Source organism: Salvelinus fontinalis, chromosome 9, assembly GCF_029448725.1.
Source record: "Salvelinus fontinalis isolate EN_2023a chromosome 9, ASM2944872v1, whole genome shotgun sequence".
NCBI lineage: Eukaryota > Metazoa > Chordata > Actinopteri > Salmoniformes > Salmonidae > Salvelinus > Salvelinus fontinalis.
Window position 1 is genome coordinate 21774627 of NC_074673.1, and position 14600 is coordinate 21789226.

The 14600-nt window shown below is 44.1% G+C and overlaps 1 pseudogene; it reads right to left on the bottom strand.

Annotated features, from left to right (window-relative positions):
- Positions 1–14600, bottom strand: part of LOC129862965 (pyruvate dehydrogenase protein X component, mitochondrial-like) — a 65146-nt pseudogene that overhangs the window by 34906 nt on the left and 15640 nt on the right.

Genomic DNA, 14600 nt, shown 5'->3' on the forward strand with positions numbered 1-14600 from the left:
AAATTATGAGATTTCTGGTTTTTGAATTTGGCGCCCTGCACTTGGACTGACTGTTGTCATATTGATCCCATTAACGGGACTGCAGCCATAAAAAGTTTTAAACATACAAATTCAATGTATAATCCAAATACATTTTAACATACACTGTATATACAAGTATGTGGACACCGCTTCAAATGAGTGAATTCCGCTATTTCAGTCACACCCGCTGCTGAAAGGTGTATAAAGTTGAGCACACAGTCATGTAATCTCCATAGACAAACATTGGCAGGAGAATGGCCTTCTTGATGAGCTCAGCAACTTTCAACGTGGCAGCGTCATAGGATGCCACCTTTCTAACAAGTCAGCTCATCAACGTTCTGCCCTGCTGGAGCTGCCCCGGTCAACTGTGAGTGCTGTTATTGTGAAGTGCAAACTTCTAGGAGAAACGAGGGATCAACCGCAAAGTGGTAAGATCACAGAACAAGACCTCCAAGTGCTGAAGCACGTAGCGCGTAACATTTATCTGTCCTCGGTTGCAACACTCACTACAGAGTTCCAAACTGCCTCTGGAAGCAACGTCAGCACAAGAACTGTTTGAGAGGAGCTTCATGAAACAGGTTTCCATGGCTGAGCAGCCGCACACAAACCTTGGATCACCATGCGCAATGCCAAGCCTCGGCTAAAGTGGTGTGAAGCTCACCGCCATTGGTCTCTGGAGCAGTGGAAATGTGTTCTCTGGAGTGATGAATCAGGCCTCACCATCTGGCAGTCCGACGGACGAATCGGAGTTTGGCGGATGCCAGGAGAACACCACCTGCCCAAACCATAGCGCCAACTGTAAAGTTTGGTGGAGGAGGAATAATGGTCTGGGGCTGGTTTTCATGGTTCGGGCTAGACCCCTTAGTTCCAGTGAAGGGAAATCTTAAGGCTACAGCATTCAATGACATTCTAGATGATTCTGTGCTTCCAACGTTGTGGCAAAAGTTGGGAAGGCCCTTTCCTGTTTCAGCATGACAATGCCCCCATGCACAAGCGAAGTCCAAACTGAAATGGTTTGTCGAGATCGGTGTGGAAGAACTTGACTGGCCTGCAAGCAGCTGCCTCATTGGTAACAAAAAAAAACTCCAGAGGAACTAGACTAGAGCTGAAGCCTATCCTCTTTTGCCTGGCCAGATAAACTTTCAGAATACATAGCTACGGTCTTTAGAAACAAAGATAGAAAAACAGACGCGTTTCGACTCCAATACAAATTAAAGCATTTTAATTCATTATGTAAAGAGTGCCTTGGTCCTCCTTTCTTTTTGATGACCAATTTACCAAAGAGCACCTTCTGTCTATCAAAACCTACTATTGTGTACCTTAGCAGCGCTTCCTTCTTTCTTTTTCTACTTTAGAACCATTCAAATATAATAAATTGGAAGGTTGTGCATGACTATGGTAGATGTAGGAACCAATCCATTTTTTCAGACTGTCGAGTATTTATCTGGTCAATATGTCAGTGTATTATGTCTGTTTGTAACAGTGTGTTACACACTATCACAATGTATGTAGACACCTGCTCCTCGAACATCTCATTCCAAAATCATGGAGTTGGTCTCCCCTACTATAACAGCCTACACTCTCCTGGGAAAGCTTTCCACTAGATGTTTGGAGAATTGCCACGGTGATTTGCTTCCATTCAGCCACAAGCATTATTGAGGTCGGGCACTAATGTTGGGCAATTATGCCTGGTTCGCAGTCCGCGTTACAATTCATCTCAAAGGTATTCGATAGGGTTGAGGTAGGCCTCTGCTCTTTAGGGGTTCATGCGAAGGAGGTGAGACTCACAGTCCTGTGGGGGCTACTCTGGGGAGAGGTGGTGGGGGTGCAGAGCAGGCCATCGGAGGGGGAGGGGCTGCAGCTGCAGGAGGAGGAGCCTGGGTGGGCACGGCTGCCCCAGGGGGAGGGATCTCCAACGTCTTCCAGTCCTCCCCTTCCTCCACCATGGGGGCGATCAGAGTCCCCAGAAGCACTGCACGACTGCCCTCCTCCATCTGTGGGAAGACAGACACACTTTTAAAATAATAATCACTTCATCAGGTTGCATTTAATTTGACTTAGACTGCTCAAGAAGACTGAGGAGATTGGGAGAAAGAGAGAGTGCACAAAATAACAAGTAAAAGAATGAGAAAGGAAGAAGAGCACTAGGGAGAAGAAAGAAGGGAGAATAAGTGAGGAACTAAAGAGGGAGAGGCCAAATGATAGGAATAATGGAAAGAGAACAACCCCGGAGAGAGAGGGTTTTCAAAATATGTGCACCTCAACACAACATTCATTACTGTTTCCAGAGGGACCATGGGCAGACCTTTCAAATCGCTGTGCATCCATCCCCACTGCCTAATCAATTTACTTCATTTCCCCTGACCGCTGTTCTGTTCCAAAAAAACACAAACAAGGGTAAAGACTAATAGAGGGGGGAATGGATTGCTTACAGTTTCTTAACCCCCCCTCCCATCGCACATTGATTCTCTCCCTCTCTCTAGCTATCCATTTCCCTTTCTAACAGAGTCAACAAGGCGCAGCATGGATGTCTCTACCCCCTCACAGTCAGCTAGGTGTTTTTCCTCTGTCAATATTGATTAGTTGTAAATGATAGGGTTAGCACAATAGATGGGCCAGGGCCGCGACACTCCATCTATTTCCAAAAGGGATCCACTTATTGAGCTGTCATTCCTGCTAAAGGGCGTAGCTCTGTTTGCCAGATAGGAAGGCAAAATAAGACAGAAAGCACAACAACAGCTGTTGGCGACAGGGAGAGCCGTCTCTTTTGATCATGGCGACACAGAACTTGATCAGGAAGTTGGTTTCTGCGTTAGATCACACCACAAGCCCTTGTAACTGGCTGAATGTCAGTTGGCTCAGATCACAGTATCAGACAGTTCTGAACCATAAGACTTGGAGGAAAACCCACAGCTGTGACTTGTTCAGCCTCACCTCTTCCAAAGTGCAAAGGGTTGACGTTTTTCAATATTAAAGATCAGCTTTAATATTGCAGATGGATTGTAGCTTCCATCAATGTTATTGTCAGTATCATTTCCAATCCCCCATATATTTTTTTGTAAATATTTTGCTTATTTTTTGGCAGGGGACATGGGAATCTTTTAAAATACTTTTACTTATGTCTTACGTTGTACACTTCTTTTAATATATTTTATTTCCAGGGAGTTGTTGTATTTTATTATTTGTTTTACTTTTGAACACTGTTTGGGGTGAGGGGATGCAATACAGTGCACCCCCCATATTATTGAACTGATTTCATCACCATTTCCAAGGGGGGGTTTGGGATTTTTTGTTTTATTGTCGTGGCTTATCTTGTAAACTTTTAACTTTTACTGCCTCAGAAACCCGGATCCGGGATCCCCCCCACCCCCCCACACTGATTAGCATCGCTAGCATAGCGTCACATTTAAATAGTAGCATCTAAATATCATTAAATCACAAGTCCAAGACACCTAATGAAAGATACAGATCTTGTGAATAAAGTCACCATTCCAGATTTTTAAAATGTTTTACAGGGAAGACAAAATATGTAAATCTATTAGCTAACCATGTTAGCAAAATACACCCTTTTTCTTTGTCCACCATTTTTTCTCAACACCAGTAGCTATCACCAATTCGGCTAAACTAAGATATTGATAGCCACTAACCAAGAAAAAACCTCATCAGATGACAGTCTGATAACATATTTATGGTATAGGATAGGTTTTGTTAGAAAAATGTGCATATTTCAGGTATAAATCATAGTTTGCCATTGCAGCCACCAACACAAATCTCACCAAAGCGACTAGAATTACTACCCTAGAGCAACGTGTATGACCAATTTACTCATCATAAAACATTTCATAAAAATAGACAAAGCATAGCAATGGAAAGACAAAGATCTTGTGATTTCAGACAATATTTCAGATTTTCTAAGCGTTTTACACCGAAAACAATATAAATCGATAAGTTAGCATACCACATGTGCAAACGTCAACCCAGCATGAATTCAAGCCAAAGGGAGCGATATCGTTATCATCGCCAAAAGATATAAATTTTTTCACTAACCTTTTCAGAATTCTTCCGATGACACTCCTGTAACATCATATTACAACATACATATATTGTTTGTTCGAAAATGTGCATATTTAGCCATAAAAAACCGTGGTGATACAATGAAAATAGTAGCAAATCAAGCCTGAACATGTCGGACGCCATCTTTCATAGTGATCTAGTTTAATCGAAAGCTAATCATATACTTGACTAAAAAATACAGGGTTGACAGGAATCGAAAGACAAATTAGTTCTTAATGCAATCGCTGATTTACATTTCTAAAATTATCCTTACTGTGCAATACAGGGTTCGCCAAGCGAAGCTATAGCAAACAAGATGGCGGATATATGCGTTTAAAATATTTCGACAGAACAACGATTTATCATATTAAATATTTCTTACTATGAGGTGATTTTCCATCAGATTCTTGGGCAATGCATCCTTTCTTGGGTCTAATCTTCTTTTGGTCGAAAGATGTCCTCTGTCAGTCGAAATGCCCACTAACGTTCGACCGGGACCCCGAAACGTGCCCGGTGCTTGAAAGTGCATAACAAAGCAATGCCTCAAAATCGCACTAAACGGATCTAAATTGCTATAAAACGGTTCAAATTAACTACGTTATGATGTTTCTAACTGCTATATCAAATTAAATTACAGACAGATACATTTCACGTTGATAACCGAGCCTCTGAAAATGGCATCCCGAGGACCTCTTCTGCGTAAAGGCAAGAGTCGAAAGGGGGGCTACCCTCACTCCTTGGCCTTTTATAACTTCTGAGAGCTACGCAGAAAGCCCATTCCACTTCTCATTGGTTACTGACATCCAGGGGAAGGCGGGTGCAGTTCAAGTCGTTCCATAGGATATACACAGACTTTCAAAACTGATCTGAAATCAGAGCTTCGCTCTCAGACCATCGCAGTACCTGTCATGGATTTCGCTGTAGAAAGAGTTCTGGGTCACCCACAGACAAAATTCCAACGGCTATAGAAACTAGAGAGTGTTTTCTATCCAATAGAATTAATAATATGCATATTGTACGATCAAGAATTGAGCACGAGACAGTTTAATTTGGCGACACCCAGAAATAAAAATGCTAATTGCGCCACCTATTGGCAAAAGTATCTGTCTGTATGATATTTTATTTATTTAGATATTGATATTATCATTTCTATTTTGCAAATAAAAACATTTTTATAGTCAAGACTTGGCTTTTCCTTGACGGTGACACATTGGCAGTCAGGATCTCTAGTCTCCACTAAGGGGAACCACATAAGCTTCCCCTTATCCAACAGGCGGTAGAGAAACAATATTTTCACTGTTCAGAGATAAAACACCGATGTTCTTCTGCCTAGCATGGACGTGGCTAGACTCTTCAGAGGATAATTAGTAGACTGAAACTAGGGTTATATCTGCTGGAAGGTGACCATTGGTGATCATCAGGTCCTGTTGGAAGGTGAACCTTCGGCCCCAGTCTGAGGTCCTGAGTGCTCTGCAGCAGGTTTTCATCAAGGATCTCTCTGTACTTCACTACATCTCATCTTTCCCTCAATCCTGACAAGTCTCCCAGTCCTTACCGCTAAAAAGCATCCCCACAGCATGATGCTGCCACCACAATGCTTCACAGTGGTTTCCTCCAGACATGACGCTTGGCATTCAGGCCAAAGAGTTCAATCTTGGTTTCATCAGACCAGACAATCTTGTTTCTCATGGTCTGAGAGTCCTTTAGGTGCCTTTTGGCAAACTCCAAGCGGGCTGTCATGTACCTTTAACTGAGTGGCTTCCATCTGGCCATTTTACCATAAAAGGCCTAAATTGGTGAAGTGCTGCAGAGGTGGTTGTCTTTCTGGAAGGTTCTCCCATCTCCACAGAGGAGCTCTAGAGCTCTGTCAGAGTGACCATGGGTTCTCGGTCAACTCGTGGGTGAACAAGGAGTACAGCAGAGTAATGATGAGACACCCCTGGGGTTGCCCTGTGTTAAGAGTCAATGTGGAGGAGGTGTTGTTGCCAATGTTCACAGCCTGTGTTCTACCTGTCAGAAAGTTAAGGATCCAATTGCGGGTTGTGTCCAGATCCAGGGCTCTGAGCTTGGTGTCAAGCTTCGATGGAACAATAGTGTTGAATGCTTAACTGTAGTCAATGAACAACATTCTCACATAGGTGTTCCTCTTGTCCAGATGTGTTACGGCCATGTGAATAGCGATAGAAATGGCATCTTTCGTGGATCTGTTGGAGCGGTAGGCAAATTGGAGTGGGTCCAGTGTACCTGGCATGCCTTGATCTGGTCCTTGACAAGCCTCTTGGAGCACTTCATGATGACCGAGGTGAGCGCGACAGGGCGATAGTCATTTTGGCATGTCAGCTTGTTTTTCTTGGGCACTGGGACAATGGTGGTCTCCTTATAGCAGGTGGGGACTACAGCCTGAGACAGGGACAAATAAAATAAAATACAATTTAATTTGTCACATACACATGGTTAGCAGATGTTAATGCGAGTGTAGCGAAATGCTTGTGCTTCTAGTTACGACAATGCAGTAATAACCAACAAGTAATCTAACCTAACAATTCCACAACTACTACCTTATACACACAAGTGTAAAGGGATAAAGAATATGTACATAAAGATATATGAATGAGTCATGGTACAGAACGGCATAGGCAAGATGCAGTAGATGGTATACAGTCTATACATATGAGATGAGTAATGTAGGGTATGTAAACATAAAGTGGCATAGTTTAAAGTGGCAAGGGATACATGTATTACATAAAGATGGCAAGATGCAGTAGATGATATAGAGTACAGTATATACATATACATATGAGATGAGTAATGTAGGGTATGTAAACATTATATTAAGTGGCATTGTTAACCTGTCTAGGATCAGCGTGGCGCTAGCGGCACACCCCCCCCCCCCCACTGAAAAACCAGTGCCGCGAAATTCAAAAAAAATATTTTTTTAAAATATTTAACTTTCACACATTAAAGTCCAATACAGCTAATGAAAGACACAGATCTTATGAATCCAGTCAACATTTCCGATTTTTAAAATGTTTTACAGGGAAGACACAATATGTAAAGATGTACATCTATTACCTAAAAACACATTAGCATAATCCACCATCTTTTATTTGTCCACCAACACCAGTAGCCATCACCAATTCGGCTAAACTAAGATATTTATAGCCCCTAACCAACAAAAAAACTCATTAGATGACAGTCTGATAACATATTTATGGTATGGGATAGGTTTTGTTAGAAAAAAGTGCATATTTCAGGTATATGGCATAGTTTACAATTGCACCCACCATCACAAATGGACTAGAATAATTACAATGAGCAACGTGTTTACCTAACTACTAATCATCAAACATTTCGTAAAAATACACAGCATACACGAATCGAAAGACACAGATCCTGTGAATACAGACAATATTTCAGATTTTCTAAGTGTCTTACAGCGAAAACACAATAAATCGTTATATTAGCTTAGCACATAGCAATTAGCAGCCCAGCATTGATTCTAGCCAAAGTGAGCGATAAAAGTCAACATCGCCAAAAGATATTAATTTTTTCACTAACCTTCTCAGAATTCTTCCGATGACACTCCTGTAACATCACATTACAACATGCATATACAGTTTGATCGAAAATGTTTATATTTAGCCACCAAAATCATGGTTAGACAATGTGAAATGTAACTCGGCTGGTCAGAATTTGTCCTTGCGCCACTTAGACAGTGATCTACTCTTATACATAAATACTCATAAACGTGACTAAAAAATATAGGGTGGACAGGGATTGATAGACAATTTAATTCTTAATACAATTGCGTTATTACATTTTTTAATTTATCCTTACTTTTCAATACAGTTTGCGCCAAGCGAAGCTACGTCAAAAAACATGGCGTCCTAAGCCACTAAAATGTTTCGACAGAAACACGATTTATCATAATAAAAATGTCCTACCTTGAGCTGTTCTTCCATCAGTATCTTGGGCAAAGGATCCTTTCTTGGGAGAAATCGTCTTTTGGTGGAAAGCTGTCCTCTTGCCATGTGGAAATGTCAACTACGTTCGGGATGAACTGAAAAGCGTGCCCAACTTTTCACATCGTTGCAAAAATAAATGTCCCAAAATCGCACTAAACGGATATAAATTGCTATAAAACGCTTTAAATTAACTACTTTGTGATGTTTGTAACTCCTATAACGAGTGAAAAGATGACCGGAGAAATATAACAGGCTAAACTAACGCTTGGAACAGGAGAGGGTCGGTGTCTTCCACGCGCATTACGCAGCAAGAAAAGACTTGCTAGCTAAAGGTTTTTTTCATTTGTAGGGCCTGTGAACGAGCAATCGAGCCCGTTGGAATCGTCATCACGTAAAGGCATCCAGGGGAAGACGTAAGAAGTGTCCGTATAGTCATAGCAACGACAGTGCCCTTTTAAATGACTTCAGAAAAGTGGCCAACGTTTCTCAAATCTGACTCCATGTCAGGGAAATTGCTGTAGAATGGGCTCTGTTCCACTTAGAGACAAAATTTCAACTCCTATAGAAACTATAGACTGTTTTCTATCCAATAATAATAATAATATGCATATTGTACGATCAAGGATTTTGTGGGAAGCCGTTTAAAAAATTAGCCACATTAGCATAAATGGTCTAAACAGCGCCCCCATCCCCAACAGGTAAGTGGCTAGTGATACAGTTTTACATAATTTACATCAAATTCCCATTATTAAAGTGGCTGGAGTTGAGTCAGTATGTTGGCAGCAGCCACTAAATGTTAGTGGTGGCTGTTTAACAGTCTGATGGCCTTGAGATAGAAGCTGTTTTTCAGTCTCTCGGTCCCTGCTTTGATGCACCTGTACTGACCTCGCCTTCTGGATGATAGCGGGGTGAACAGGCAGTGGCTCGGGTGGTTGTTGTCCTTGATGATCTTTATGGCCTTCCTGTGACATCGGGTGGTGTAGGTGTCCTGGAGGGCAGGTAGTTTGCCCCCGGTGATGCGTTGTGCAGACCTCACTACCCTCTGGAGAGCCTTACGGTTGTGGGCGGAGCAGTTGCCGTACCAGGCGGTGATACAGCCCGACAGGATGCTCTCGATTGTGCATCTGTAGAAGTTTGTGAGTGCTTATGGTGACAAGCCGAATTTCTTCAGCCTCCTGAGGTTGAAGAGGCGCTGCTGCGCCTTCTTTACAACGCTGTCTGTGTGGGTGGACCAATTCAGTTTGTCCGTGATGTGTACACCGAGGAACTTAAAACTCCCCACCTTCTCCACTACTGTCCCGTCGATGTGAATAGGGGGGTGCTCCCTCTGCTGTTTCCTGAAGTCCACAATCATCTCCTTTGTTTTGTTGACGTTGAGTGTGAGGTTATTTTCCTGACACCACACTCCGAGGGCCCTCACCTCCTCCCTGTAGGCCGTCTCGTCGTTGTTGGTAATCAAGCCTAGCACTGTAGTGTCGTCCGCAAACTTGATGATTGAGTTGGAGGCGTGCATGGCCATGCAGTTGTGGGTGAACAGGGAGTACAGGAGAGGGCTCAGAACGCACCCTAGCAGGGTGGATATGTTGTTACCTACCCTCACCACCTGGGGGCGGCCCGTCAGGAAGTCCAGGACCCAGTTGCACAGGGCAGGGTCGAGACCCAGGGTCTCGAGCTTGATGACGAGTTTGGAGGGTACTATGGTGTTAAATGCTGAGCTGTAGTCGATGAACAGCATTCTCACATAGGTATTCCTCTTGTCCAGATGGGTTAGGGCAGTGTGCAGCGTGGTTGCGATTGCGTCGTCTGTGTACCTATTGGGTCGGTAAGCAAATTGGAGTGGGTCTAGGGTGTCAGGTAGGGTGGAGGTGATATGGTCCTTGACTAGTCTCTCAAAGCACGTCTTGATGACGAGAAGTGAGTGCTACGGGGCGGGATTCGTTTAGCTCAGTTACCTTAGCTTTCTTGGGAACAGGAACAATGGTTGCCCTCTTGAAGCATGTGGGAACAGCAGACTGGGATAAGGATTGATTGAATATGTCCTTAAACACACCAGCCAGCTGGTCTGCGCATGCTCTGAGGACGTGGCTGGGAATGCCGTCTGGGCCTGCAGCCTTGCGAGGGTTAACACGTTTAAATGTTTTACTCACCTCGGCTGCAGTGAAGGAGAGCCCGCAGGTTTTGGTAGCGGGCCGTGTCAGTGGCACTGTATTGTCCTCAAAGCGAGCAAAAAAGTTATTTAGTCTGTCTGGGAGCAAGACATCCTGGTCCGTGACGGGGCTGGTTTTCTTTTTGTAATCCGTGATTGACTGTAGACCCTGCCACATACCTCTTGTGTCTGAGCTGTTGAATTGCGACTCTACTTTGTCTCTATACTGGCACTTAGCTTGTTTGATTGCCTTGTGGAGGGAATAGCTACACTGTTTGTATTCGGTCATGTTTCCGGTCACCTTGCCCTGGTTAAAAGCAGTGGTTCGCACTTTCAGTTTCACGCGAATGCTGCCATCAATCCACAGTTTCTGGTTTGGGAATGTTTTAATTGTCGCTGTGGGTACGACATCGCCAATGCACTTTCTAATGAACTCGCTCACCGAATCAGCATATTCGTCAATGTTGTTGTTGGACGCAATGCGGAGCAGTCTTGAAGCGTGGAATCAGATTGGTCGGACCAGCGTTGAACAGACCTGAGCGCGGGAGCTTGCTGTTTTAGTTTCTGTTTGTAGGCTGGAAGCAACAAAATGGAGTCGTGGTCAGCTTTTCCGAAAGGAGGGGGGGGGGGGGGGGGGGGGGGGGCTTATATGCATCGCGGAAGTTAGTATAACAATGATCCAAGGTTTTACCAGCCCTGGTAGCACGATCAATATGCTGATAGAATTTAGGGATTTTTGTTTACAGATTAGCCTTGTTAAAATCCCCAGCTACGATGAATAACCCCCCCCCCCCCCCCCCCCCCCTCAGTGTGTGTGGTTTCCAGTTTACGTAAAGTCAGATAAAGTTTGTTCAGGGCCATCGATGTGTCTGCTTGGGGGGGAATATATACGGCTGTGATTATAATCTAAGATAATTCCCTTGGTAGATAATGCGGTCGACATTTGATTGTGAGGAATTCTAAATCAGGTGAACAGAATGACTTGAGTTCCTGTATGTTGTTATGATCACACCACGTCTCGTTAATCATAAGGCATACACCCCCGCCCCTCTTCTTACCAGAAAGATGTTTGTTTCTGTCGGCGCGATGCGTGAAGAAACCAGCTGGCTGCACCGACTCCGTTAGCGTCTCTCGAGTGAGCCATGTTTCCGTGAAGCAAAGAACGTTACAGTCTCTGATGTCTTTCTGGAATGTTACCCTTGCTCAGATTTCATCAACCTTGTTGTCAAGAGACTGGACATTGGCGAGTAGTATGCTAGGGAGTGGAGCGCAATGTGCCTGTCTCCGAAGCCTGACCAGAAGACCGCCTCGTTTGCCCCTTTTACGGCGTCGTTGTTTAGGGTCGCCGGCTGGGATCAGATCCATTGTACTGGGTGGAAGGCAAAACACAGGATCCTCTTCGGGAGAGTCATATTCCTGGTTGTAACGATGGTGAGTTGACGTTGCTCTTATATTCAGTAGTTCCTCCCGACTGTATGTAATGAAACCTAAGATTACCTGAGTACCAATGTAAGAAATAACACCAAAAAAAACAAAATACTGCATAGTTTCCTAGGAACGCGAAGCGAGGCGGCCATCTCTGTCGGCGCCGGAAAACGTCCGAGAAAACGCCCCCAGCCGTTCAGCACACACCGAGGATGCAGCCAGGGACGCCATGTTGGCTGGCTGCTTTGTGAGTATTCACTCGAAAGTTTTCCTCACGTCAGCCTCAAAGAGTGAAAGCACCTGGTCGTCCATAGCAGCGAGATTCTTCCTGGATGGATCGGTATTGTCTGCCTCGAAGCGAGCATGAAATGTGTTATGCTCGTCTGAGAGGGAGGCTTCGATGGGCACTGCATCGATATTTTGTAGTCCTTGCCATATACAACACGAGTATATTCAAGTTTGAGTATGTATTATCGTTTTGCATCCCTAGTGGATTTGCGGAGATTGTACCTGCCTGCCTTGTATGCGTTGTGCGCCACCAATACATCAGGGTTCGTTCTGCTGACATTGAATAATGCAGCACGGGCTCTCAGCATGGTACGGATTTCTCCATTCATCCATTTTTGGTTGGGGTATATCTGGATTTTTATTGTGGGTACAACATCATCAACACATTTCCTAATGCTTGTGATTGACGATGAATATTCCTCAATGTTGATGGTGAAATCATTTTATTATTACATTTTTGAATTTTCCGCTTTTTCTACCCCCCTTTTCTCCATCGCGGCAACTCCTCAACGGGCTCGGGATAGGCAAATGTCGTGTCATGCGTCCTTGGAAACATGACCTGCCAAGCTGCGCTGCTTCTTAACACACTGCTCGCTTAACCCGGAGGCCAGCAGCACCATTGTGTCGGAGGAAACACCGTTCAACTGACGTCCGAAGTCAGCTTGCTGGCGCCCGGCCCACCACAAGGGGTCACTAGAGCACAATGAGCCAAGGAAATCCCCCCGGCCAAACCCTCACGATGCTGGGCCAGTTATGCGCCATCCTATGGGGCTCCAGGTCACGGCTGGCTGTCACACAGCCTGGGATTGAACCATAGGCTGCAGTGGCACCTTAGACCGCTGCGCCACTCAGGAGGTTGGTGGATGAATCTTCGCTGGTGGCTCTATCGAGTTGCTGCTTGTAGGTGGGGAGTAGGAAGAGAGATTTGATCCGATTGGCCAAAATGGGGTGGGGGATGGCCTCGTATGGGTCATGGATGTTTGTGTATATATGGTCAAACACGCTGGATCCTCTTGTAGTGCAGGATACATGTTGGTAATATCAAAAATTGTTTTAGAAAACATACCTCTCCTCCCCCCAACTCATACCACAAGCTGTCGATCAATCCATTCAGAATATGGAGAAGCAGTCTGGTTGAAAAGCAGAGTCAAGTGTATTCTCCATAAGCCCCGTTTCATCAATTGAAGCCTTTCTGAGTTCACAAAGTTTACTTTCCAGTGATTAGCCATTAGGATAATAGGAAGAGGCTGTGTAGTCCATCTTTTCAGCCTAGCTTGGATTCCCTCTTTCCTTACTCTTCTTTGTCATCGGTGTTAGCTTAGGTCAGGGCTGCCCAACCCTCTTCCTGTAGATCTACCGTCCTGTGGGTTTTCAGTCCAAGAAGCAAAGTCGAGCAGGAACTGTCAAGACGGGTGCCCTCCTCAGCACCGCCATCTTATCCGTGTATACCCCAAAGGGTTATTATGATTCTCCTTGTAACAGATTTATAAACATGAGGACCACTAAAGACAGCAGTGGAGAACGATATGCCACTAATGATTACACATTGACAGGCTGTAATGAGTGTTTGGTTAGGACTGCAGCCAGGTTTTGACACTGAGTGTATGAGTGAGTGAGAAACAGAGAGAGCAAGAAGGACAGAGATGGAGCAGTGAGGCAGTTCTTGTGTTTATCCTGCTATAACCCAGAGTGGAGGATGGGGAAAGGTGGCGGTTGAGGTATCCATACATCTTAATTTTATTGGATCAGTGCAACACCAAAGTATATCATAAACTGTCTCTGACAATCACTGTCCCAATAGACATACATGCAGCTAGTCTATTGTACTACAAAATAAACCTATTCAATTCTCACTGTGACAATGGTGCCTTTTCCTACTCCAGATTAGAGCTTGATGTTATGTGGGACACATACTGAGCAGTGAACAACGAAATGTACAACCACAGAGTCTTACACAATACTGATGTCACACAAAAAAGATTGTGACTGGGGTGTGAGGGAGAGAGAAAGCCCAGTGATGTTCCCTCCCCACTATTAGGCTCTCCATAAACATCAATTAGACAACCAGGTATTTATAGACTTATTTAATACAGCTGCCTAAGAAGCTGCTGCTGGGTGCTGTAATTCACACACACACACACACACACACACACACACACACACACACACACACACACACACACACACACACACACACACACACACACACACACCCCTTGCCACTGTCATTTTATTTTTTATTCGTCACATTATGCCATGCCATCTTATGTGTGGATGTCTCCCTCAATGAAGTAAAGACATATATAAGCACACATTTAAAATAGAGAGAGAGAGTGAGAGAAGCAACACAAACACCACCAGTGGGGCTAAACACTGCCATCATCTGGCTGTTAAAGGACAGCTACTGAGCCATTCAGTCACTCAGAGTCATTTAGTCATTTACATTATAAGACATCCTTGATTTCAGTGAAGAACGATAGGTCAAGAGGTGGATGAGGACACCATTTTTAGTAGGCTATGCATGGATTTCAGAAAATAACCATTAATTATATATGATTATATTTATTTTTGTACTGTTAAAAAAATGAAAGTGAGTGATTGGAATCTGAAAAAAAGGCCAAAATAATATTTGTAAATGCCAAAACATTGATTTATGTTTTTAGAGGGAAAGAAACGCTGGGCCAATTGTGCGCCACCCATTG